The 27,258-nt window shown below is 40.3% G+C and overlaps 2 protein-coding genes across 9 annotated transcripts in view; one reads left to right on the top strand and one right to left on the bottom strand.

Annotated features, from left to right (window-relative positions):
* Window positions 1–27,258, top strand: part of pde8b (phosphodiesterase 8B) — a 268,785-nt gene that overhangs the window by 112,412 nt on the left and 129,115 nt on the right. The window lies entirely within an intron of this gene.
* Window positions 4,624–27,258, bottom strand: part of LOC132396696 (uncharacterized) — a 105,404-nt gene continuing 82,769 nt past the window's right edge. Inside the window, exon 3 of the transcript XR_009513079.1 lies at window positions 4,624–5,481. The gene's annotated coding sequence lies outside the window, so the exon portion shown is untranslated. The remainder of the gene's footprint in view (window positions 5,482–27,258) is intronic.

The raw sequence follows: 27,258 nt of genomic DNA, 5'->3' as shown, positions 1-27,258 counted from the left end.
TTTAAAGCGCATACTCTTGTAAATTTTGAAATTTGAATTTTCTGTTGAGGGATTAAATATAAAAAAAGGTGTACCCAACCAAGAAAATAATTGCAAGTTATTTATTAACTACACTATATTTTCTGACTGGCAATGATAATTCAGCAAAGCTCTATTGGGGTCATTCACCTACAGATTCAGGAATGTCTTGCTGATTATAGCTTTAGATCAGAAGCAGTAATAAGCCATTCAACCCCTTGGCCTCTTGCAGCATTCAGTTCAATCATTGCAGAATAATGCTATCAGTCCTGAAAATTCCATTGATCCAGCAACTAAAATGTTTTGTTAGAGTTGTAGATTTCCACTCTGTGTGGAAGTATTGTATCCTGATATATTTCCTAAAGGATTTTGCTCTGAAGTCTCTGCCCCTTCTTGGATCCATCCCATCCCAGAAAGAAGTCTTGCCACACAATCTACCGAATCTGTTTATAATTACTAACAACTCAATTAGATCACCCTCAACCTGATAAATTTATACTCTATGAATTCAAAGTTGTGAAACCTTTAACAATGTAAGGCCGATACTTTTTTAATGAGTCTTTACAATATCCTGTCTGACCCTGAATTTGTCTCCCTGAGAATCAACAAGCCACAACCTGCATGTATATAGTAGCTTTGCAAGAGCACTATCAAATTTGTTACAGATAAAGCTAATTAGTGAATAACTTTTTTTTAAATGGTCATAAAAGTAGAGCTTGCATTAAGGATTAGGAAGGAAATATAAGAGGCTGCGGATTTAGTACCTGTAAAATGGTATCCAAGACAGAGGTTTAAGAGGCCAGAATGGTAGGTGGTGTAGACGGTGGAGTTGGGGGTTGTAGGAGATTGGAAGGATGGAAAGCCAAGATCATAAAAAGATTTGAAAATAAGGATAAGAACTTTGAAGCAGATAGATTTAATGGGAGCCAATAAATGCCAAAGCGGGATGGAGGTGTAATTGGAGAATAGAAATAGCTCCAGATTATGAAACAGAGTTCTGGATCAGTTAAGTTTGCAGAGTGCACATTGGAATAGTCAGGATTGGAAGTGAATGATGTCAATCAGGGTTTCAGCTGCAGATGAACTGAAGTAGAAATGGTGTAGGTCAAAGATGATCATGAGATTTGCATTCGTCTCAGCGTCTGATGGTTTGTTATTGTTGCAAGTCTAGTTTCAAACATAGGATTAACAGGTGATAAGGAACAGGAGTCTGTGGTGGAGACCAAAGTCAATGGCTCAGAAGTGAAGTGCTTTTTCAGATAGGACTGACTGAGTCTCTGGGTGAGTATGTTGTGTGTGTTGACTGAGGCTCAGAGTGGCTTTTTTTCAATTTTCTGTTACTTCTCTGAGACCAGTGATATGTTTTCACCTTATGTTGGTCATTAGTAATTTGTATATGTGGACACTTGAAGTCTTTACTCAGCTTTGTGTTGTGACAAATGATTGCTTTTCTATCTAGAGGCATTCCCCATGGAATGGAGCTAGAGCAACATTTTTTTTTAGCTGTATATCAATAACCTAGACTTCAGGGTGCAAGCCACAATTGCTAACTTTTAGGAAATGACAGATAGCATTTTTGTAGCATTTGTGAACAAAGCAGGGAACAGTTCCCCCTCCATTAGATTTCTGAGTAGTCCATCAAACCTGTGAACATGAGCACATTATTTTTTTTTGCACCATACACTTATTGGGTATTGGAGTGGTTTGCTGCTGTAGCCCACCCACTTCGAGGTTCAACGTGTGTGTTCAGAGATGCTCTTCTGTACCCCACTGTTGTAGTGCATGGTTATTTGAGTTACTGTTTTCTTCCTGTCAGCTTGAACCAGTCTGGCCATTCTCCTCTGACCTGTCTCATCAATAAGGCATTTTCACCCACAGAACTGCCATTCACAGGATCTTTTTGGCTTTTTTCCCCACCATTCTTTATAACCTCTAGAGATTGTAATGTGTGAAAATCCCAGGAGGTCAGCAGTTTCTGAGATACTCAGACCACCCCATCTGGCACCAACGATCATTCCACAGTCAAAGTCACTTCGATCACATTTCTTTTCCAATCTGATGTTTGGTCTGAACAGCAACTGAACCTCTTGACCACGTCAGCGTACTTTTATTGTCGAATTGCTGCCACATGATTGGCTGATAGATACTTCCATTATTGAGCAGCTGCACAGGTAAACAAGCTACTGAGGTTGTATGAGACAAGAACTTTCCACTGAGGTTGAGCGAGACTAGAACTAGAGGTCATGGGCTAAGAGTAAAAAGTGAAATGTTTAAGTGGAACATGAGAGGGAACTTCACTCAAAGGAGGGTGAGAGTGTGAAATGGGCTGTCACTGGAAGTGGTGGGTGCGGGTTCGATTTCAACATTTAAGTGAAGTTTGGATAAGTACATGGATGGGAGGGGTAAGGAGTGCTATGGTCTCATTTGGGTTGATGGATCCATGCAGGTTGACGGGACTAGGTAGATCAATAGTTTATTACAGACTAGATGGATCAAAGGGCTCACCTCTAATTGGCAGATAGCAGATGAATTTGTTGTTTGGGGGGGGGGGCGGGGAATGTATCTTGATAGAGCTGAGAGACACTATATAGAATAAAGATGCTCCTGTAGAAGGATGGGAGCTTTGACTTTTTGTCAGACTTTTCTCTTAGACAGTAGGCGTAGGAATTTCTATTTCTGTGTACATGATCAGCTTGGTTCTCTGCTGTGAAGCCTCAATACAAACTGGTTTGTTCAGCTCGGTTCCTGTTTCATCAATCTCGCCGGCAACCTTGGGCTAATTTATTTCTCTACTTTTATACTTTTTTAAAAAAAATTCTGATTTTAGTTGATATATATAACCTTACAACTCATTTTATGGTTCCAACAATAACAGAGACAGACACTGATTTCCTCCCTCATGCCATGGTGGTTGAGCCAACCAAATAGCAATTGACTAAAACTTATCTGCTGGTGAGTTTGCCTGTTCAGCCATCACAACAAACCGCACTGTTCTTGGAGCTTAAAATGAATGGTCCCAGTACTCGAAAGCTACCATTAAACTATCCACTTTAATTAGTATTTAACAAAGCCTAATATAACTAGAGAACATGAATTACTTCCCATAATTGGCTGAGAAGAAACCAGCTTGTTTAAAACCAGTGTTAGGGAACAACCAAGCCTTAAGTAATGAGTATCCAAAACTGTGCATCTTGATTCTAACATAGGCTGGGTAGAGAGCCTGGTGCCACTACTGTTCAGCATTTGCATTGATTCCTCATAAGAGCTATTAACTTGGACTTCCTTGTGATCTACTGATTAGAATTTGCTGTTCTCACATCTCCAGTCTGAGCTAGATACCTGGTTAAGATGCATGATTTCCAAGAACTGGTTCAGATTTGGTAGACTAGAGGTTGTATTTTCTAAGCATTGTTAGTTATTCAAGGATATCGTTTCTGGTTGGTTGCTGTGAATTTTTAGCAGAATTGACCAAAATTAGCATACCCTTCAAAATAATATTTAGTGATGCCTTTTGGCCATTTACATGAGGTTAAAAGGTATGGAGATCTGGTCCAGATCTCAAAATAGCTCAAATCTTCCAGCCTAAAATAAACATCCATAAAAACGATCACCAATTGTGCCCACATAAAAGCCCTTGAGTAAGTAATGGTTGAATGTGTTAGTGCAAGGAAAAATATGATTTTAACTGTGCTAAGTGCAGTGCAGCAATGTTTCTTACTTATTACAGCACATCTTGTGTGTTGTACTGAACAATTTGTCCTATCAAATCCATGCCCACTCCCAACAGCAGCAGTCAAAATGAGTTTGACTTAGGAGGAGAGAAAGCAAAAACATTTCTCAGAACAATTTCTCCAGATACAGCCAATGCCATTTAATGCAGAAACTCTGACCCAATTTTTTTCTAAAAGTTCTGAGGAAGAATATTTGTGAACTTGATTCCATGTGTGGGATGGAAATAATATCGTCAATTTTACCACAGGCTAAACAACATTCCTAGTTTTTACTTCTACTACATGGAAACAAAATCGAGAGGATGAGTAACAAGCAACTGTATCAGTGTTACTCCTTTTACACAAAAAGTCAAAGTTTAACTGACTGGAACTCCTAAACTTAGTAATTCTTAGTATTTAAATGTACAGACTTCAGTTTTGGGAAGAATTAGGACTAACCTCCCCATTGAAAGTCATTCAGTAGGGAATCATTCATGTGTCAAGCTTATACTCACAGAAATGCTTTGTGGCCACACTCTATGCAGTATGCAGTTGACCATTGCCCTGAAGTATGTAGCTTTATGCTCTTTGGTCTGAAGCTTGTAATTAAATCCTTGCACTATGTTTCAAGTGCTTCATATTGCATTGGTTGTACATGATGTGAGAATACTGAACCTTTTGGTGAAGCTATATTGCAGTATACAATTAAAGTAATAATATTCAAATATTGTCTGAGGAATTCTGAAGTAAATCTAGTTTGTAACTTTGGGTTGATGTATGCATGTTTAAGAATTATTCTTGCTCAACTTTTTTTAAAAATCATTTGCAGAGTCTTTCTGTTCTGCAGAATCTGTAGAACTATGAGAAGTCATTTACATAACTGGTTGCTAGGAAGCAGACTATGATACTTCAATCAATTTTGGCACACTAATATTTTGCTGTTGCCATGGATCTTGAGCTATGCAAGGTCAATTCCTGTTGGAGGATCTTTAATTTTAAAACAACAGTCAATCAATTACGGCTTTGCACACAGACAATGAAGATGAAGTATTGTCTTCAGGTCACACAATCAAATAGGATGAGGAACTAAATGCTACAAAACTAGAAGATGAAAGAGACGCAAGTAGACCATCAGTGGGAAAACTGAAAAGGGAACAACAAAAAGGAAATTGTAAGGGGCTGAGGAAAGGGTATAGCTGGAAGGGGAGGGGGGAATACTAAGTGACAGAGGGTTCAGGTTAGGAGATGGTACATCAGTTGATGTAGAGGAAGGAAGTTAAAAGCTGCACTTGAGAATTGTAGGAGGTTGATGTTACTCAGCAAGTGGGCGTTAGCAGAACTGTTCATTCGGGAGTGGTAGGCAGAAAGGCAAGATGGAAAATACTTCAGCTGTATGAACGGGGAAAAATGTCTCTGCTGGGGTAGAAATGAGTTGTCCACAAAATAAAGGCTTGGACTTAGTGCCTCTGTGATATAACACCCCATAATCCATAAATGCATCCTTAATAGCAGAAGCAAGCCCTGTATTTTAGAAAATAAGTGGGCCTGAATTTCAGGAATCAGCACACCTTGATGTCATTTTAAGAAATGTTAATACTCACTTTTCACAAAAATGTGATTATTATCTGATGCACCATCAATAACTTTAGGAGACTGGAAGTGAACGATAGGCTTTTATTAACAGCGAAAAGGGAGCACAACCATGTCGAAGACTGAGGGAGGAGCAGTGCCCCAATCACCTTTATACAGGGGTCTGTGGGAGGAGACACAGGAGCAATCAGCAGAGGGGCGTGTCCAGACAGGTATCCATAGTTTACCACATTATCTCAATCAACTTCGACAGCTTGCATTTAGATAGTGCCACTTACATAAAGAAGTTTTCGAATGTATCAGGAGTATTGTTATGCAAAAAAATTGACAATGAGCCTCAGAGTTCCAGGCAAAGATTATGATTTATATTCTGTTCAATTTTTTTTTAAAATCAATGATCACTTTTTTAATATAAAAATTTAGATTATTTAGGCATCTTTTGTTTAAAGAAACCTTTGACATTTTATTTATTTGAAAAAATGCGAGGTCGCCCACTCACTAAACAATAAAGACAGGAAGGAACAAATGAGGTACAGGAGTATAAGAAATACAAGGGAATACATGAGAAGGAAATCTGGAGGGCTAAAAGATGGCATGAGGTTTGCTTTGACAGACAAGTTGAAAGAATATCCCAAGGGCTTCTACAAATATATTAAGAGCAAAAAGATAGCATGGGAGAAAATTGGTACTCTTGAAGACCAGCATGGTCATCTGTGCATGGAACTGAAAGAGATGGAGGTCTAAAATGTATTTTTTGCATCAGGATTTACTCGAGAGACAGACACAGCGCCTGTAGAAGTGAGGCAAAACAACAGCAAGGTAGGTTATGTACCATACACCAATTAGAGAGTTTGCTGTCTTCAGGCAAACTGGGGTGGATAAATCCCCATGGCCTGATAAAGTGTTCCTTTGGACCTTGTGGAACACTAGAGCAGAAATTGCAGGAGCCCTAGCAGATATATTTAAAATGTCCTTTGCAGCAGGTGAAGTGCTGGAGGACTCCAGGATAACTACTGTTGTTTTGTTGTTTAAGAAAGGCTTGAAAAGTAAGGAAGGAAATTATAGGCTGACCTCAGTAGTGGGTAAGTTACTGGAAGTTATTTGAAGGGACCAGACATATAAGTATTTGGATAGTCATGGGCTGATTAGGTAGGGATAGTCAATACCTCATATTTATCTGTATTAAATTCCATCTGCCAATCTTCCCGGTAGCTGCCTCAAAAAAACCTGCAGCACAATACAGGATGTTCAGCCCTCAAAGTAACAAAAGTACAGTCGATGTTTCGAGCTGAGACCCTTCAGCAGGACTCTACAGTCAACCTGGCCCAAAATGTTGACTGTACCTATTTCCATAGATGCTGCCTGGCCTGTTGAGTTCCTCCAGATTAAAGAATAGCTTTATTTGTCATACGTACTTTGTAATATCGAAGGATACAGTGGAAAATCAGGGGAGTACATATAAATCCCTTACAAACAGCACTGGGAGATGAACCCCAATCTTACAGCTGCTGCTGTAAAGTGTTCTGCCAACTGCTATGCTACCATGCCCCCCCCCCCCCACCACCTCCGTGCGTTCTTTTTTTAAATAATGCTTGATTGAAAAGTGCTGTTGTTCGGACAGACGTCATTGCCTGTGTTGGAGATTCACTGAAAGTTAACGTTAATACAAAGCTTTGTGGAAATCTGTCTCACCTAAGCATGAGTAGCAGTGCCTCTGGCCATCGTGATCCCAATCTTTGAAGTAAGGAACATGTGGCATACTTTCAACATGAAGTGAGTGACACCTGGTCAGGTGATGTATGCAGTGGGGAGAGTAGTGGCAACAACTGTTAGGATTTCCAGTGAGCTGGGTTTTGCACCCACTGACTAATGTTTTACAAGAAAGAAAAAACATAATATGCTGAAATACAAAGCCCCATCAAAATCAGAACTCTGTAGTTTCTTAAATAGAATATATTACTTAGTCAGTTCATTGGGATTGATAGGCGAATGTAAAAGTGTACAGTGATGAAGGTTTATCTAACTTTATAGAGGCTCAAAGTTCAAAGTAAGTTTATTATCAAAGTAAATATATGTCACCATATACATCCCTGAGGTTCATTTTCTTGCAAGCAAGCTCAATAAATCCATAGTAGTTATATTAGCAGAATCAATGAAAGATCACACTAACTTGGGCATTCAAAAGACGACAAATTGTGCAAATACAAAAATAAATAATAATGATAAATCAATAAATAATCAATATCAAGAACATGAGATGAAGAATCCTTGAAAGTGAGACAATAGGTTTGGGAAAATTTCAATGATGGGGCGAGTGAGGTTATCCCCTTTGGTTCAGGAGGTGATGGTTAAAGAGTGATAACAGTTCCTGAAACTAGTGTGAGTCTTGAGGCTCCTGTACCTTCTTCCTGACGGCAGCATAGAGAAGGAAGCATGTCCTGGATGGTGGGGATCCTTAATGATTAGTGCTGTTTCCTGTGACAAGATTTTGTGTAGATGTGCTCAATAGTGGGGGGGCTTTCCCTATGATGGACTGGACCATATTCACTACTCTTTGTAGGATTTTCATTTCAAGGGCATTGGTGTTTTCTTACCAGGCTATGATGCAGCCAGTCAATGTACTGTCCATTACGCACCTATTGAAGTTTGTCAAAGGTTTTTAATGTCATGCTGAATTTTCACAAACTCCTAAGGAAGTAGAGGAGCTGCCGAGCTTTCTTCGTAATTGCACTTACGTGCTGGGCCCAGGACAGGCCCTTTGAAGTAATAACACTGTGGAATTTAAAGTTGCTGACTCTCTCCACCGCTGATCCTCTAATGAGGATTGGCTCATGGCCCTCTGGTTTCCTCCTGAAGTCAATAATCAGCTCCTTGGTCTTGCTGACATTGAGTAAGGGATTGTTGTTATGGCACCACTCTCTCTCAAATCTGCTGATTCATCACCACCTTTTATTTCGCCTATGATAGTGGTGTCACCAGTAAACTTAAATATGGCATTGGAGCTGTGCTTAGCCACACAGGGTGGTTAAATTCGCATAAGACCTTGGTTCAAATTCCACTGTGGAATTTAAAATTCTGCCTGCCAGTTCAGCAAGAGTTTATGGACTTCACAGTGGGCACATACCTCCTCCCTGAGATTTATCTCTCCCCTCACCTGCATCCTGACTTGCTCAATGAGTCACCCTGTGTTACATTTACAAGGATGTTGCTGGGACTGGAGAAACAGAGACAGGATGATGGGGGGATTGAGTTATAGAGAGCAGTTGAGAAGTTTGTGGCTACAGTGATTGGAGTGTAGGCTGATGTGGTGTGATCTCATAGAGGTGTCTAAAATCATGAGGGACATGTAGGGTAAATGTACTCAGTCGTTTCCTAGGGTTGGGGATAATGAGGTGGCAACTTCTTCACACAGTTGTTGGTATATGTGTGTAATGGGTGGCAGAGGAAAAGATTGAGGAAGGTATACTAACAACATTTAAGGGACACTTGGACAGCCACATAGACAGGAAGGAATTAGAGGGATATAGTTCAAATGTAGGCAATTGAGACTAGTTTGAATGGGAGTCAGTATATACCTCTTGGGCCGAAGGGCCTGTTCCTTTTCCTTATGATTCTATAGTCATAAGTGTAAAGTGAGTAGAGCAGGGGGCTAAGCACACCGTTTTGTGGTCCACCAGTGCTGATGGAAATCATGGAGCAGATGTTGTTGCCAATTCAAACTAACTAGGGTCTGCAAAAGAGGAAATCAAGGATCCAATTGCAGAAGGAGGTATTGCGGCCAAGGTCTTGGAGCTTATTCATTAGTTTTGAGGGGATGATGGTATAAAATGCTGAGCTGTAGTCAATAAAGAGCATCCTGATGTCTGCTTGGCTGCTCAGATGTTGCAGGGTTGAATGAAGAGCCAATGAGATGGCATCTGCTATGGACCTGTTACTTTGATAGGTAAATTGGAGCAGATCTCAATCACTTCTTGAGCGACAAGAAGCTCAAGTGAAAAGAGGTGTAGCTAGTTTGGAGACTGTACACATCTAGATTTCACTTGTTAATATTCTGATAAATAGTGACATGTATAAATTTGCAACACTGTGTCATCCTTCAAAGATAAACATTATTCTCGTTCTGATAAGAAGGAAGTGTATGTGATGTGATTTCCATCTGCTGGTGTGCTAACATATCACATAGATCACATGCTAACAGCCTCAGAGTTAGCTGGTTCAACAGAAGTCGTCTAATATTATCCATCTAAGTATTGAACTTGATTACCTTTTAGCTAATTTTTTTTTTTGATATTTTTTGGTGAGTATGAATATTCACCTGGTTTGGTTTGGTTTGTACTTGCCAAAGCTTAATGCCCTTTTATATCTATTGATATTTCTGTCAATTCTGAAAATGAAATTTGGGGCTTAATCTTGAAGTTTCTAAGTGATTGGTCCAGCAAGAAGGGAGCAATTAAATTCCATCATTCAATCAGTTTTTGACTTATTTCTTTGATCCATGTTCCACCATGCCAATACCTACTTAGTAAAACAGTGCAAACTTATAACATCAGTGTGGATTCAGTTTAACTACAGTCAGCGTTTGAGGGGGAAACAGGGGGAAAGTGGCAACGCTTCCTAAATTTAGTGCTTTACTCTAATAGAGAAGGTTAGTTGTTCAGAATGTGCTGATCTTCTGTTAGGAAGAAGAATTAAGCTTTTCAAACCTAACCAACACCATTCCATGGAGTGGTAGTCTGTGAGCTCACTAATCACCAAGTTAGCTGGTCAAACAACAGATCACAAATCTGATTTCACTGAATGATGAGTTTCATTATTGTGTTCAGTTTGAGAAGAACCTCAAAAACTATTAGCACCTTTGGGAGCTTGCTATATTTGTTAGGTATTAATCTGTATTTATGCACATTGGTTCATTATAAATGGAAACAAACAGGTTAATTACATTGTGCATTTATGTTTTACTAACAATGGTAACATGATGGAAAAGAATTGAAGGTGCCAATAATAGTTATTGAACACATTGAGCAATGTGTACTCATGGTGGGCTGAGTCTGGAAATGATATTAATTATATTTAGCTCAACATGCAGATCGGGTGTCATAGTATTCAATTCAGACTCAAACTCGAGAAGTGAAGAGTCATGATTTCTAGTTGGTAAGGATAAGACTTGGAATTATTAAGAAGGGAACCATGCAATTTGGCTGCTTGGATCCAATCCTGATACATCATGAACCTTAGTATTTATGTAGAATGTACAATGCTTTTTGGTTCAGAGTATTTAGAACAAACAATATGGTTGAAATTGATTGTGAGAACTAAAGGATTCTTGCTCAAAGAGTACAAAATGGGAAGATGAGAAAGACTCCTGATATGTCTGGTACTTTAGCTGAGGTAGGTGGATGATAGAATCAGGTGGTATTGGTGGACATTTCAAAGAGAATATGTGAATGGGATAGCTTCGGAGAGTGGCATGGACTCACTGCTTTGAATGGCTTCCTATATACAGTGGGAAAGGCAAACTGTAAGATTGATCAGGTCTTCCTACAAAGCATTGACTCACAAATATCCCTCTGAGTGACTGACCAATACCATGATGAGATACGTTCATGGCGAAATATGGATGCAAAGAACACTGTCAAACTACACAGCATAGGTACATCTTTAGAGTTCTCTTTTTATGGCTCTGCAGTCTCTGTTACTTCATTATGGATTAAGAACCAATAATACAGGGGCACACACAGCACAAGAACAAGACAAGTAACAACACAGTAAGACCCAGTGTCAGTATGTTTTCTACTGACATGGGAGGCAACATTGTCGAAGTCCTCGATTGACCTTTAGTTGACAACTGTTGCAGTTTCCACTCTTGAAGATTGATTTTAATTAGATCTGTTGGGTAGCAATCCCTCTTTATAATGTTGGCACAAGTCCCAGGCAAGGCTATTTTAACTTCTCGTTTTAATTAACATTTATAGAATGGATTGCACCCTCTACGTGAGAGTATGCTGCTGGATGAAGTGATGACCGGCGAGGTGGGGGGAGGGTGGTGAATGCTGTTCCCCAGTGCTGCAAGGGAATTCTAATGACGAGGAGCCAGTTATTGACTTCACCCCTGTATGGAAAAAATTTCAGCATAGAAAGAGACCAAAGTCTTTCAAGGGGATACATTGTGGCCCAGGCTGAGTTCTGGATTACTGGTTCAGAAGGGTGTTTCTGAACAGGAAGCAATCAAATTGTTTTAAGAACTCATCTGGTTACTGGTGTCCTTCAGGAAAGGGAATCTGCTGTCCTTTCATGGTGTGGTGTGTTGTCTTACTGTTTTTCTTCAGTCCCTTGATCGAGGTGGGCTGCAGATTCTTATTGTACCTCTCCTTTCACTAGCTGCCCAACATCAGATTCTTTAACAGTCACCAAGACCACTGAAGCATTTTCATTGAATTTGCTCCTGTTTTCTTTCATCAGGTCAAGCACTGCTTTATTATGTACAAGGGATGTGGGTGTTGTGGATGAGGCCACTGTTTATTGTGCACCCCAATTACTGTTTAAGAAGGTGGTGATATCTTACTGTATGTACTAGCAGGTACACAATGTGACACTTATCACTGCATTACCTCCTTTGCTGTGATGAAGCTGCTACCGGTACTACTACCGTCTTCTCACCATGCACCGGTACTACTACCGTCTTCTCACCATGCACCGGTACTACTACCGTCTTCTCACCATGCACCGGTACTACTACCGTCTTCTCACCATGCACCGGTACTACTACCGTCTTCTCACCATGCACCGGTACTACTACCGTCTTCTCACCATGCACCGGTACTACTACCGTCTTCTCACCATGCACCGGTACTACTACCGTCTTCTCACCATGCACCGGTACTACTACCGTCTTCTCACCATGCACCGGTACTACTACCGTCTTCTCACCATGCACCGGTACTACTACCGTCTTCTCACCATGCACCGGTACTACTACCGTCTTCTCACCATGCACCGGTACTACTACCGTCTTCTCACCATGCACCGGTACTACTACCGTCTTCTCACCATGCACCGGTACTACTACCGTCTTCTCACCATGCACACATCCTCTGCATCCTCTATCTACCTAACTTTTTCTCCACCTCACAATCTACACTGACTGCCATTGAAAAAGCTTGCTGACACTAACACTCTCTTTTTCTGAAGGGTTTTAACCCACAGAACAGCTGCACACTTTTTTTTTAACCATTCTCTGTAAACTGTTATGTGTGAAAATCCCAGTAGATCAGCCATTTCTGAGATGCTCGAACCACCCCATCTGGCACCAACTATCTTTCTACAGTCAAAGTCACTTGGATAACATTTCTTCCCCATTCTGATGTATAGTTTGAACAACTGAACCTCTTGACCATGCCTGTATGCTTTTATGCATTGAATTGTTGCCACATGATTGGCTGATTAGCTATTTGTATTAATGTGCGGGTGTACCTAATAAAATGCCCACCATTTGTATATATGCTAACCCTATTTCCCAGCTCTTATCCTATAGCCTTCTATGACATAACATTTCAATGCTTAAATGTTCTGAAAGTATCTGCCTTCAACTTCTATTCAGGCAGTGTGTTTCAGATTTTGCCCTCACAGGGTGAAAAAATTCTTCCTCAAATCCCCTCTAAATCTCTTGCCCTTTATCCTAATCCTGTTCTAATTAAAGCCTCTGCTAAAGGAAGAAGATTCAAAGTTCAAAGTAAATTTATGATCCAAAATGCATATATGTTGCCATAATAAAATCTTGCATTTCATTTACTTATAGGAATTTACAAGGGGGAAAAGAATAGAAATTTGGAAAAATTACAAAAACAGACAAAGACCAACAAATAACAAATGTGAAAAAGAGACAAGCTATGCAAATAAAAAATAATACTGAGAACATCAGTTGTAAAGAGTCCGTGAAAGTGTGTTTCTAGATTGTGGAATGAGCTCAGCGTGGTGGTGACTGAAGTTATTCATGCTGGTTCAGGAGCCTGATGACTGTAGTGTAATAATAAATGAAAACAACGTACGAGACCAGGGTATTACAGGAAAGATATTAGCATAGCTAGAAGATCTGGTAGGAGGCAAAGAGTGGATAAAACGGGTTCTTCCTGCTGGATTCTGGTGGCTAGTGGTCTTTTGCAGGTATTGGTGTTGTGAGTGCTTCTATTCAGGTTATATGTCAATGATTTGGATGACAGAATGGAAGGCTTTGTGCCCAAGTTTGTAGATGATGCAAAGAATGGTAGAGGGGCAGGTAATGTTGAGAAAGCAGGGAGTCTGCTTAGAGAGATTAGGAGAATGGACAAGGAAGTGGCAGATGGAATATAATGTAGGGAAGTATATGGTCGTGCATTTTAGTAGGAGGAATAAAGGCATAGACTATTTTCTAAATGGGGAGCAAATTCAGCAATCAGAGGTGCAAATTTCTTAAAGGTTAACTTGTGGTAGAGCTAGTGGTAAGGAAGGCAAATGCAAAGTTAGCATTCATTTCGAGAGAACTAGAATATAGAAGAAAGGGTGTATTAATGAGGCTTCATGAGGCTCTGGTCAGGCCACATTTGGGATATTATAAGCAGTTTTGGGCCCCTTATCTAAGAAATAATGTGCTGGCATTGGACATTTCATAAGAATGATCCCAGAAATGAAAGGTTAATGTGTGAGGAGTGTTTGATGGCTTTAGCCCTGTAGTCAATGGAGTTTAGAAGAATGAAGGGGTATCTCATTGAAACCTATCAAATTTTGAAAGGTCTAGATAGAGTGGATGTGTAGAAGACATTTCCTATAGTGGGGCACACTATAGTATAAACAGAGGGGCACACTATAGTATAAGCAGAGGGCACACTATAGTATAAGCAGAGGGCACAGCCTCAGAATAGAAGGATGAACCTTTAGAATAGAGATGAGGAGGAATTTCTTTAGCCACAAGAGTGGTGAATTTGATGAATTCATTGCCACAGACAGCTGTGAAGGCCAAGGGGGAGGTTGCTAGGTTCTTGATCAGTAAGGGTGTCAAAAGTTACGGGGAGAATGTGGTGGAGAGGGATAATGAATCAGCCATGATGGAATGGCTGACCAGACTTGATGGCTCGAATGGTCTTATTCTGCTCCTATATTTTATGGTCTCACAGTTGTTCCTTAATCTGATAGTGTTGTACCTAATGTTTTTGTACCTCCTGCCCAATGGAGGAGATGCTGGGGGTCTTCGATGATGGATGCTGCTTTCATATGGTCGCATTCCATGTAAATGTATTCAGGGCTTTGCCTGTGATGGACTTGGCTGTGTCCATCACGTTCTGTAGCCTTCTCTTCTTTCCTGCTGTTCATGTTTCCATACCAAGCTGTGATCCAGCCAGTAGGATACCCTTCATTATGCATCTGTAAATGTTTTTGGTGACATGCTGAATCAATGCAAACATCTAAAAAAAACAAGAAAACTGTTTTGCCGCCTATGTGTTTGCACTTACAGGACGTGTTGGTGCCAGACAGATCCTCTCATAACGCCAAGCTATTCTATTGACTCTCTCCACCTCCGTATACAGTAGGTAAAACAAGGGGAATACCTCACCAGATGTGTTATTGTGACAGTTAGATCATATACCCTGTTGATAATAGCAGGGTTGTGGAACTTCCTTTCCAACTCTCACTCTTCTACGTGTATCAGAACTGGCCATTTCTGTTTGCTGTCTTTAGTGATTTTAGCTTCAGGCTTTCTCTGTTCACTTATATGGTCTGGTCTGCTAAGCATGTCACACAATCCCTCTAACAGCAAATATGAACACAGACAAATCTATTCCTGATTCAATATTGCTATATTTACTGAGATGGCCTCACCCAATCAGATATTTCCTTTGTTCTAAACATCCCTCCCTCCCTTGCCCTTTTACTGAAATTAACTTGTTTTCTCTCTTTCCCTGTTCTGATGCAGAGCCTCAAACCTGAAGCATTACCTCCTGTTTTACTTTCCACAAATGCTGACTGACCTGCTGAGTGTTGTCAGAATTCTTCAGTTTTTATTTCATATTTCCAGCATCTGCACTGTTTTCAAATGATTTTCTTCCACCAGGATAGATATTGTTGAGGAACAGAGCACTGATTTATTTGAATGGAGATGTGTAAGGTTGAATGGAACTAATTAATTTACAGTACATTTCATTTGAGGCTATCTTAGTTTTCTTAAACTTTAAGCATTTTAAATTATTTGTTTTTAACAGAGACAGAAATATTCATTTCTCTACAGATTTGATTATGATATGTAAATGAGTAAGGCATTGCAACTGTGCATAGTTGCAGCAATGAATTAATAATTGGTATTGTCACATGCACCAAGATGCAGTGAAAAACTTGTGTCATTATGGCAACTGGGCTGATTACTTACCACATAGAGGCAGTGCAAAAGGAGAAATACAACAATACTGAATATAGTGCTACAATTACAATGAAAGTGCAATGCAGGTAGACAAAGTGCAAGGATCATAAGGTAGATTGAGAGATCAATAGTCCATCTTTATCATATAAGAGGTTAGTTCATGAGCCCTCTAATAAGAGGATAGAAGCTGTCCAAGAGCCTTGTGTAACATGATCTTGAGCGTTTGTCTTTCTTTCTGATGGAATGGAGAGAAGAGAGAATGACCAGGCTTGAAGAGCTCCTTGATGTGTTAGCTGCTGTCCTGATGCAGCGGAATGTATGGAGAGAATCAATTGTCTGGTGGGGGGGGGGGTGAAAGTTTGGTTTTCGCAGTGGGCTGGGCTGCAGTTTCTTGGGCAGAGCAGTTGCCATAGCAAGCTGTGATGCAACAGGACAGAATGTGTTCTGCAAAAATTGGTGAGGGAGGGTCATCTGAATTTCCTTAGCCTCTGAGGAAGTAGCATTGCTGATGTGTTTCATTGACCATGGCATCCACTTGTCTGACCAGGACAGGTTGTTGATGAGAGTTACATCTGGGAACCTGAAGCTCTCAGCCATCTCCACCTTAGCACCATTGATACAGACAGGGATGTGTGTTCAGCCTGACTTCCTAAAGTCAATGTCAAGCTCTCTTGTTTTGGTGGTATTGAGGGAGAGGCACCATACCACTGGGTTTCTCGTCATTCCTGCACTCTGACTCATCGTTTCACTGGAATATAGAACAGTACAGCATGGTACAGATCCAATGTCCCACGGTGCTGACCTTTTAACCTACTCCAAGATCGATCTAACCCTTTCCTCCCCCATACCCTCCCATTTTTCTTTCATCCATGTGCCTACCTAAGATTTTCCTAAGTATCCCTGATACTTCTGCCTCTCCCACCACCTCCCAGCAATGCATCCCAAGCACTTATCACTCTTTGTGTTTAAAACAGCCTCGGCCATTCCCCCCATACTTTCCTCCCATCACCTTAAAATTATGCCCTCTTGTGTTAGTCATTTCCTCCCTGGGAAAAAGTCTGTTTTCAACTCTAAGCAATTCCCCTTATTATCTTGTATCTGCAGGAGATGCCAGTGACAGTGTTGGATGTTTCCTATTGCCAAGAACGTCGAAGGCATTTTCTTTCACTTTCTTTGAACATTGCTTATTACACAATGCTTATGATACATATGGAGACCAGATGGTCCATCAAATATAGGAGGGATCTTCAAAACTTGGTTGAATGGTGCCTCAACAGCAACCTCTCACTCAACTTTAATAAAAGCAAAGAGCTGGTTATTGACTACAAGAGTGAAGAAGGTGCACGTCGATGAGCCAGTCCCCATTAGGGGATCAGAGACAGTAAGTGTTAGCAACTTTAAATTTCTAGCTGTTTTCATATCAGAGAATCTGTCCAGGGACAAGCACTCAGGTACCATCACAAAGAAGGCATGACAGCGCGTCCGTGTTCTTAGAAGTTTGTGCAGGTTGGTTCTCACGTCATCTAAAACTTTGAGGAACTTCAATAGGTACACAGTGGAGAGTATCCTGACTGGTTGCATCACAGTGAGGTATGGAAATACCAATGCTCAAGAACATAAAAGTTTACAGATATAGCCCAGTCCATCACAGCAAGGTTTTCCTCACTATTGAGAGCATCTACAAGGAGCAATGCAACAAACACAAAAGCAGCATCCATTATGAAGGACTCTCACCATCTAGGCCATGCTGTCTTCTCACTGCTGCCATTGGAAAGGATGTGCAGGAGCCTTTGGTCCCATGCCACTAGATTCAGTAACAATTATTATCCTTCAACCGTCAGGCTCCTGAAACAGCATAGATAACTTCACTCATCTGAACTGATTCCACAACCTATGGAGTCACTTTCAAGGACTCTACAATTCATGATCTCAGTATTATTTATTTACTGTTTTTTATTTGCACAGAACATCTTCTATTGCACATTGGTTGTTCGTCAATCATTGTGTGTAGCTTTTCATTGATTCTTTGTTTAACTGTGAATGCCTGCAAGAAAGTGAATCTCAGTAATTTACGGTGATACGTACGAGGGGTGATTGATAAGTTCATGGTCTAAGGTAGGAGTCAATTTTAGAAAACATAGTACATTTATTTTTCAACATAGACCCCTCCTAATTTACACACTTAGTCCAGCAGTTGTGGAGCATATGGATCTTGGACCTCCAGAAAGTGTCCACAGCAAGGGTGATTGATAAGTTAGTGGCCTAAGGTAGAAGGAGCTGAGTTATACAGCTCTCATTACATGCAGATTCAGTTCAACTCTTTGAGTGACTATGCAGAAAGCTTGAAGTTAATAACTCATCGGATGATTGATAAGTTCGTGGCCTAAGGTAGAAAGAGGTGAGTTATTAACTTCAAACTTACTGCATAATCACTCAGAGTTGAACTGCATGTGCGTGTAATGAGAGCTGTATAGCTCATCTCCTTCTGCCTTAGGCAACAAACTTATCAATCACCCCTGCTGTGGACACTTTATGGAGGTCCAAGATCCATATACTCCACGACCGCTGGACTAAGTGTGTAAATGTAGAAGGGGACTATGTTGAAAAATAAATGTGCTAGGTTTTCTAAAATTGACTCCTTCTACCTTAGGCCACAAACTTATCAATCACCCCTCATACATACTTTGATAACTTTTATTTTATTATTTGGTGATACAGTGTGAGTTGGCCCTTCTGGCCCTTTGATCCATGCTGCCCCAGCAACCCCACAACCCCAATTAACCCTAACCTAATCACTGGACAGTTTTACAATGAACAATTAACTTACCCTGAATGTCTTTGGACTATGGGAGGAAACTGAAGGACCCAAGCATTCCACAGGGAGGATATTCCTTACCGAACAGCACTGGAACTGAACTTTGAACTCTGGAACACCCTGAGCTGTAAGAGTGTCGCACTAACCACTACGCTAACGTGGCGTCAATTTACTTTGAATTTTGAGAAATTAAAATCAGGTTTATGCTAGCTCTAAGAGAGCAGTCCCGTTCATACTCCTGTATTTTATTCTTTTCTCGCCTCTCCATCAGAAATCTCCTTGAGAAATTCTTAGCCAATAAACACTACAGTGTAATTTGCAGAAGCCAGTTAACCATCTACCCTTCACAATGACAACCAGTTCTGTGACCTGGAATTGCAGATCCATAGAAAGATCTGTAAAGACCCATGGAAAGAAAATATTTTTGAAAGCATAAAGGAAAGCTTGCTCCTGAGCCTATGAATCAAGTGAAACAGTATTCCAATAAACAATTTGTGCCTGCCACATTATTCCTCTAGCAGCATATCTCCATTGCTAGTGAACAGAGTGTACCAATTCATCTTTTCTTCAAACTAGTGGCTAAGGCATCTTTCAAAGACATATTTAAGGTAACAAGCTATCAAAGTAGGTATTGCTGAGCAGGAATAATAACACTGAACCAAATAGATTTAAAAATAGAATGTAGTTTAAGAAAGCAACACTCATAATATACTGAAACCATGCTTTGATAATGTGTTTCTTGAAGCCTATAGTCAATAATAATTGCAGCTCAGCCCATCCCAGACTATCACACCAATCCTCAAAAAGGGAAGTGCAGGATGTAGGAGCATTATCAAAAGTGCAAAATGTGACCCAAGTCTACCATATCAGTTTCTGCTGTGACAGTAGTGGGTTTCTTGGCACCTGTATGTTCTTGTCTGGTGAGGTAGGATTTTACACTAAGTGGAATACAGACCCCCCAATTTAAAATGCTGAAGTTGCATCGATTTGCCTGGGATTCAGAAAAAAAATCTGCAGAGATAAAGAGATGGCAACTTGATTTCTTCCCCGGCCTATAAACACCTGCCGTAATCTCTGACCCATTTGCACACTCCAGCATTGGGCACAGCACCAAAGGATTCTGGCAGCTTGGCTCTTCCTTCCCAGAACCTGCTGAGGAACCCAGCAGAAGATGATGGAGTGTGGATGTTAATATGTGTTCTGATTGACAGGATGAATTACATCCATCTGAGAAGCCCGGCTGATTTCAGTCTGCCTTCACCTTCCCTGTAAGTATAGTGAAAAATGAAGTCATGAAGATAGCTGGGCAAATTGATTCAAAATCATCTGCTTTGTTCAGCACTGAAGATTAATTTTACCCACAGAGAGCCAATCCTTTCATCTTTTGCAATCCTGTCCTCTTCCTACTGGAGATGAAATGGATTAAAATTAACAACTGCATAACATACAATTAAATTATATAAAAATTGCTTCTGCCTTTATCAGTACTTTCTGAAATTGATTGAGCATTTTCAGGAGAGTTTGCACTAGTTATAGCCTACTGCAAAAAATCATTTCCTTTAAAAGCAATTGAATTGGTTGAAATTCACAAATTTGATGCCCTTGTTCCCAGTACTTTCTATAAACCTGCCACGTCCTTGTCTTTCTCTCCCTCAAATCCAAAGCACCTGGTCATCAATGTATCACAACTGCTCTAGCCATAAATCAATAGATCCCCAAAGGACAACATCAGCTATTATTAGATCCCTGTCTACCTCATCCAGTGAATTCAGGAACATAAAAATAACTCGGTGCTCATTTCACAAATTAACCATCTTCATTATGTATTTTCTCCCACTTCCTTCTTGTTACTCGTTCTCCCAAAATGGCCATCTAAAATATGCAGTTGTATTGTGGGGAGCGGGTGGGATGCATGTTGGTATTGAAGTCAGTGTTTATTAAACATGTTAATTGAGCATGCCCAATACAGCACATTACAGAAACCAGCCTGCCCTCCATGGACTCTATCTATACTTGTGGCTGCCTCAACAAAGACCCCACCCCACCCTGGACATTCTCTCTTCTACCCGTCCCATTGGGCAAAAGATACAGCGGCCTGAAAGCATGTACCATCAGGCTCAAGGACAGTAGGGTCTACTGTTTAGAAGACTGATTTCCTTGTACAATAAGATAGACTCAACCTTACAATCTGCTTCATTATGTTTTTGGATCTTATTTTCTATCTGCGCTGCACTTTCACTGTAGCTGTCACACTTTATATTCTGTTATTGTTTTACCTTAATGATTTGGCATGTATGAACAATATACAAGATGTCTTTCACTGCACCTTCCAATTCCAATTGTATGTTGCTTATTCTCAAAAGAAAACCACTGGCAACTCTCTTGATACTGAAAACAAATGCCCCATTTTCCATTACTATGCAAATTTTTTGAATGTTTTAATGTATTAATAAAATAAGTAAAGGCTTCACTTTATTCAAGCCTGACCTTATCAGTAGTGTAGCTAAAGCTGCCATCACTGTCAAAACCAGAAATGGGTTTGTTATCACTGATGTGTGTCATGAAATTTGCTTTATTCAGCAGTACAGTCTGAGACATCAAAATTAATGTAATTTGCAAAAAATACTGTAAAAGATAAATAACAAGGCATGTTAGTGTTCAGAAATCTGATGGTGGAGGGGAAGAAGTTGTTCATAAAATGTATGTGTGGGTCTTCAGGCCCCTGTACCTCCTCCCCAATGGTAGTAATGGAAAGAGGACGTATCCTGAATGGTGAGGGTGCTTAATGATGGATGCTGTCTTCTTGAGGCACCACCTTTTGAAAGTATCTTCTGATGGACAGGGTTGTGCCTTTGATGGACCTAGCTGAGTCTACAACCTTCAGCAGCCTCTTTCAATCATTGGAGCCTCCAGACCCAGTGAGAATAGTATCCACTGAACATCTGTAGGAATGTGCTGGAGTCTTTGGTGACACACCAGATCTCCTCGGGTATGGCTGCTGGTGTGCCTTCTTCATGATTCCATCAATGTGTTGGACCCAGAGTAGATGGTTTGAGATGCTGATGCCCAGGAACTTAAATTTGCTCATCCTTCCCCCCAGTGACAGCTCACTGAGAACTGGTGTATATTCTTCCGACACCCCCCCCCCACCTTCCTGAAGTCCACAATCAAAATGGTGTAAATTAAAGTCACAGTGTGTTTTTCCTCAACTCTTAGTATTCTTTTTCTGTGTTTAAATACACCATCTTTAAATGCCCCACTCTTTTAGTTCTGTCAACAGTGATTGCTAATTACCAGTTGTCTGATCTGTGTTAGTGCGGTGTTATTTTCTGTTTCTCATGACAGGTGCTTCTGACATTTGTTTCAGATTTCCTTATGACTGTTCACGGTGACTAAATCCCTCTGCAGTTTTTGTAAAGTCACACGAGGACTGCGGTGTTTAGCGTTTGCGAATGAGAAATTGTTGAGAGTTCTTCCTGGGTTTTAACCAAGTAAAAGACACAAACCTTTTGGTTCTGGCCTGCATTACAGGACTGAGATAGCCAATTATACATTCAGAAATTGGTGCTACTAGAGTATTGCAGAAACTTAAGTTTTATTCGCAGCTGTGCTTAAAACAAGTTTTAGACTGATTCAGTTCATCCAAAAGTTTGTAATTTGGCATTAAGTTTTCAGTTACGTGAAAGGATTTATTGTTGGTTTGTGGGGTAAAGCCATTGCAGATAGAGGCAATTTTTTTTTAGGATTTAAACCAGACTGTATGTGAAATAGTTTGCTTTAACTTTCAATCGATGTAAGAAATGGAATGTACCTCCTCAGCTGCAGTGGCTTGCATTGCCTGGGTCAGCAAAAGCAATGGATATAGTGGTAACACATTAACTTGGATCACTAAACTCATAGTTTGAACATTGTTGACCATTAATTAGGAGTTGCTATTGTGGGGTACTTTTCCACATTCAAAATACTACTTTTTTTTGTTGTACAGTATGTGGTATGTCTAATTGTTCAGCAACATACTCCCCAAGAATCTTTAAAATTCTACGATGTTCAGTAATGCTTTGTAAAAGCTCTGCCATAATATCATCATATTTTAGAACATTTTGAGGGACTTTGGACTACTTCGTCTCTAAATTAGACTCCTCTATTGTATCCTTACTGACAAAGCTACCCATACCGACTATTGAGATAAACCTGTCCCTGCAATCTGCAACAGGCCCTTGTGTTCTGTGCTGCAAGTGCACTGGTTCCACACCAATGCACTCCTGCCTGAACAGTGGCAGTGTGCCATCAGAGTTGTAGCCCCATTGACATCAGTAGTTTCAGTTTTAGAAATGTCTCCTCTTTCCATTTGTTGAGTTGGTTTGCTGATGTCTAGTGGAAGGGATGACTTCTATGACTTCTAGTGACTTCTAGTGGCTCCTACTTAGGAGTATAACTGGATGACAAGTCTGTGTGCAGAGATTTGCCCATGATTTCATTTTCAGTCAGGTGAATCTTGATATGTGACTTAATGGCATTAGAAATAAAACAACTGTCTGGAAAAAAAACACTATCAGAGTTACTAAATGGCAAACAGGATTACAAGGCACAAGAGATTCTGCAGAGGCTGAAAATGCAGAGCTGGAGGAACTCAGCAAGTCAGGCAACATCTATAGAGAGAAATAAACAGTCAGTGTTTCAGGCCAAGGCCCTTTGTCAGTAATAGGAAGGACAGGGGAAGAAGCCAGAATATGAAGGTGGGGGAAGGGGGAGTACAAGCTGGCAGATGATAGGTGATACCTGGTGCGGGGGGAACGTAGGCAGGAGGGATGAGGAGGGGATGAAGTAAGAAGATGGGACCTAATAGGTGGAAAAGATAAAGAGCTGAAGAATGGGGAATCTGAGAAGGGAAGTGAGTAGGCCATATGAGAAAGGGAAGGGATAGGGGCACCAGAGGTAGGTGAGGAAAGGAAGTGACCAAAAGGGAATTCAAAATAGGGAATGGAAAAAGAGAGAAGGGAAAAGGGGGGGTAGAAATTACCAGAAGTTAGAGAAATTGATTTTCATGCCATCAGATTGGAGGCTACCCAGAAGGACTATGAGTTGTTGCTCCTCTAACCTGAGGGTGGCCTCAACATGACAGTAGAGACAGACATGGATGGGCATGTCAGAATGGGAAGTGGAATTAAAATGGCAGGGAAAATCCTCCTTGTGTGGTGACAGAGTGAAGGTACTTGATGAAGCATTTCGCAATTCTACACTGTGTTTCACCAACATAGAGGATGCTGCACCTGGAGGACCGGATATAGTAGGCAACCCTGACTGGCTCACAGGTGAAGTGTTGCCTCACCTTGAAGGACTGTTTGGGGCCCAGAATGGTGGTGAGGAAGTGTAGAGGCAGAAGTGGCACTTGTCTCACTTGCAGCAGTAAGTGCCAGGGTCAGACAGTGGGAGGGATGGGTGGACGAGGGGGTTATGTACTACACTCAAGTAGGGACACCATGGCTTGCAGTAGTGTATCTTTTCCACAACACCACAAATACTGTGACTGGATAAGATAAATCAGGAATTTATTTCAGAATTCCAGCTTTATCATATTTACCACATCATTCAGCAGAAGTATTATCTAGTTATTTGCCCATTGCATTTTTTGTCAATTTTCCTGACAAAATTTTCTTCAGTAACCATAGTTACTGAGTGGAGCAGCTAAATTTATTTGAACTTGCCTTCTGTTTCACAAATCTAAATCTTTTATCAAGATATAAAAAAAAATACAATGAACCTTGGACTAATATAATCTCTAAGGTTTAAAAGTTTAACCTTTAAGGCTTTGAAGTCAATTGAGTCATTCGCTGTTGACCTTTGGACCTCCTGCTTTGACGTCATTTGGATTTGTAAACAAAGGCAGATATCCTGCAGAGGGCCTTTTCAAGCAGGGATTATTTAATACAAGAATATAGATTTTTTTTTTGCGTTTTCCACAGGTACAGAACTGTAATACCAAACCACCACAAATACATAAAGCTCTGTAATCTTTGGCAGTGTGCAATGTAATGTAATTTATTAATGTCATGCTGCAGTCACCACCTGTCTTTCCTATTAATAGCTCACTGCTATATGAGGATGAGCAATCAACTGGGCACTGACAAGGGATGAAGAACCTACTCAAAAGAAATCACATCCGCTTGTAGAGTTGCAGATATTATAACAAATATTGAGTAAGGATGTTCCCACTGTCACCAGGCTGTTAGATTTCCTACTTACAGCTTTGAACTTTAAATGTGCAGAGTCAAGCTGAATATCTACAGTATGGTGCAAAACCCTTGAGCGCATGTAAAAAAAATTTGTAAAGCCAAGATACTTTCAAAAATAATGAAGTGAGAAGTTTCTAAATATCCAAAAAATACTATAAAGAGCTATAAACAGTAAAAAGTAAATCAAATCAATATTTGGTGTGACCACCCTTTGCTTTTAGAACTGCATCTATTGACTTGGGTACACTGCCATACGTTTTGTAAGAAAATTGGCTGGTAGGCTGTTCCAAGCATCTTGGAGGACTTGCCATAGTTTGTCCGCAGACCTTGGTTGTCTCACTTTCTTCTGTCTCTCCAGGTAATCCCTGACAGACTCGAAGATGTTGAGATCAGGGCTCTGTAGAGGCCATACCATTTGAAACCATATGAAAAATCTAGAGTGCCTAGACTTTTGCTCGGTACTGTAAGTGGCAGAGAGAATACAAGAGATAATTGTTTTGATACCTTATTTGTATAGAGATGAATGCAGACAGAAGTTGATGTAAAAAAATTATAGGATCCCGGGCATACAAAAATATTCCTGTTGCTGTTACATCTAACCACACACCTCTTTCTGAGATTGGAAGGTTCTGGACCTGTACTTGCTGGGGTTTAAAATAACGTGGGGGAGACCTAATTGAAACCTACCAAATTTTGGAAGGCCTAGGTAGAGTGGTTATGGAGAGCATGTTTCAAAAGTAAGTGTGTCTAGGACCAGAGGACACAGCCTCAGAATGGAAGGACATTGCTTTAGTTTAGAAATGAGGAATTTTTTAGCCAGAGGCTGGTAATTCTGAGGAATTTATTGACTACAGACAGCTGCAGAAGCCAAATCACTGGGCATATATGAAGCAGAGGTTGATAGGATCTTGGCTTTTAAGGATGTCAAAGATTATTGGAGAAGGCAGGAGAATAGAGACGAGAGGGAAACTAAATCAACCTTTATCAAACGGCCTAATTCTGGATCTATGGTCTTTCCCTTTCCTTTCCTCAGCCCAACTCCACACCCATTGCAATATTAAGCCCTTGATTTATTAAAGCTAATGTGCGACAATATGTATGCAGAAAGGCCTGAAGAGTATTGACATTTGAGTTATAATGCAAACTCTGTTTATAAATTTCTTTGTGCCTGATTAAATGTTTGTGAACTGCATTGGCAAATCTCAGTATTTATATTGCCAACAATCTGATGATTTTTACTTGCTCCACCTTTATCAGTTAATTTAAAGGCACAGATTTTGGATCAACATTGCAGCAGGTTTTGTGAGTTATGGTGAGTTTGAATGAAGATCCCATCTTTATATAGTTTTTTGTATAGTCCTAGGTAGTTACTGAATATATTTAGTAAACCAGCCTGAGTCAGTGGGAAGAAAATGCTCTGTATTTTCTACAAGAGTGTAAAGGTCACTACAATATGACCCTGCATCTATCTCTATCTTTAGAGAAGTTAAGATTGTGTTTACTACATATGAGAGCAACAGGAAAACTCCAAAACTAAAAGTGTTCTGAAAAAATAAATCCAAAGTTATTACTGCAACTAGTTTCACACTGGATGCACACAACATAACAGAAAATCTAGTAATTGCAACTGTCTGGCTGCCCTGCATGCTATTGTTTGAGTTTATTTCTTTTTTGCTTCGTAATTCATTCTTCTCCAAGATCAGTGTTCCGTTCCTTAGCTCTACACTACTGAAACTTTGATGTATTATGGGTGGGGTAGGGTTGTGGAGATAGAAGAAGGGTCGGGGAGTGGGGTATGGTGACAAGAAGAGGAGGTTGTAACTAGTGTCTTGTGTGTATGTTCCAGCTGTGACTGTGACTGATGTCAGTTTCAGGGTTAGAGGATGTCCTATTATTCGTATTGCAGATGTAGGTGCTTTCACCACTAGGATAACACATTCACAAAGGAGCCATTAACTCTGATGTACTGAATTGTGCATTGAACCATCCCTGGAAATAATGTATTCCCTAGACTGACATGCAAGGGAGCTGCTTCGAAAAATTATTATCTGAAATCTATGTGAACTTAAGCATAAAACCCAGCTTGAGTCCCTAGATGAGGATAATCGAGGCTAAAGGCAAGGACTACTTGAGGTACTATATCCTTAATGCACAATCCGAAGTCAGGGACATGGGTGATCCCACAATGGGTTATGCACCCCACCCACACTCTCCATGTAACATGGGGGGAAAAAAGCAAGTTCAAGACTAAATCTCAGACTTGTGTCCAGATTCTTTTGTACAGCATGGTCAGAGTTACAGTGAGAGTGCTTCTGGATTATTGCAGTCCCTACAAGTTTGAATAACAAGTGGACTGCATCACCAAGTTCGTATATCTTAGTTAATCTTGTTCAATTTGGTATTGCTCTGGGGAAAGAACCCAGGGCTTTTATTCCAAAAACACTGCAAGGATACTTTTTGCCAGAAATCTCATGCTTGTTTCCTTTAACATTTTTGATTAAAGCATTA

This window comes from Hypanus sabinus, chromosome 7 (assembly GCF_030144855.1).
Source record: "Hypanus sabinus isolate sHypSab1 chromosome 7, sHypSab1.hap1, whole genome shotgun sequence".
Taxonomy (NCBI): Eukaryota; Metazoa; Chordata; class Chondrichthyes; order Myliobatiformes; family Dasyatidae; genus Hypanus; species Hypanus sabinus.
Note: the sequence above shows the minus strand (reverse complement) of the source record. Positions and strands in the feature narration are given on the sequence as shown.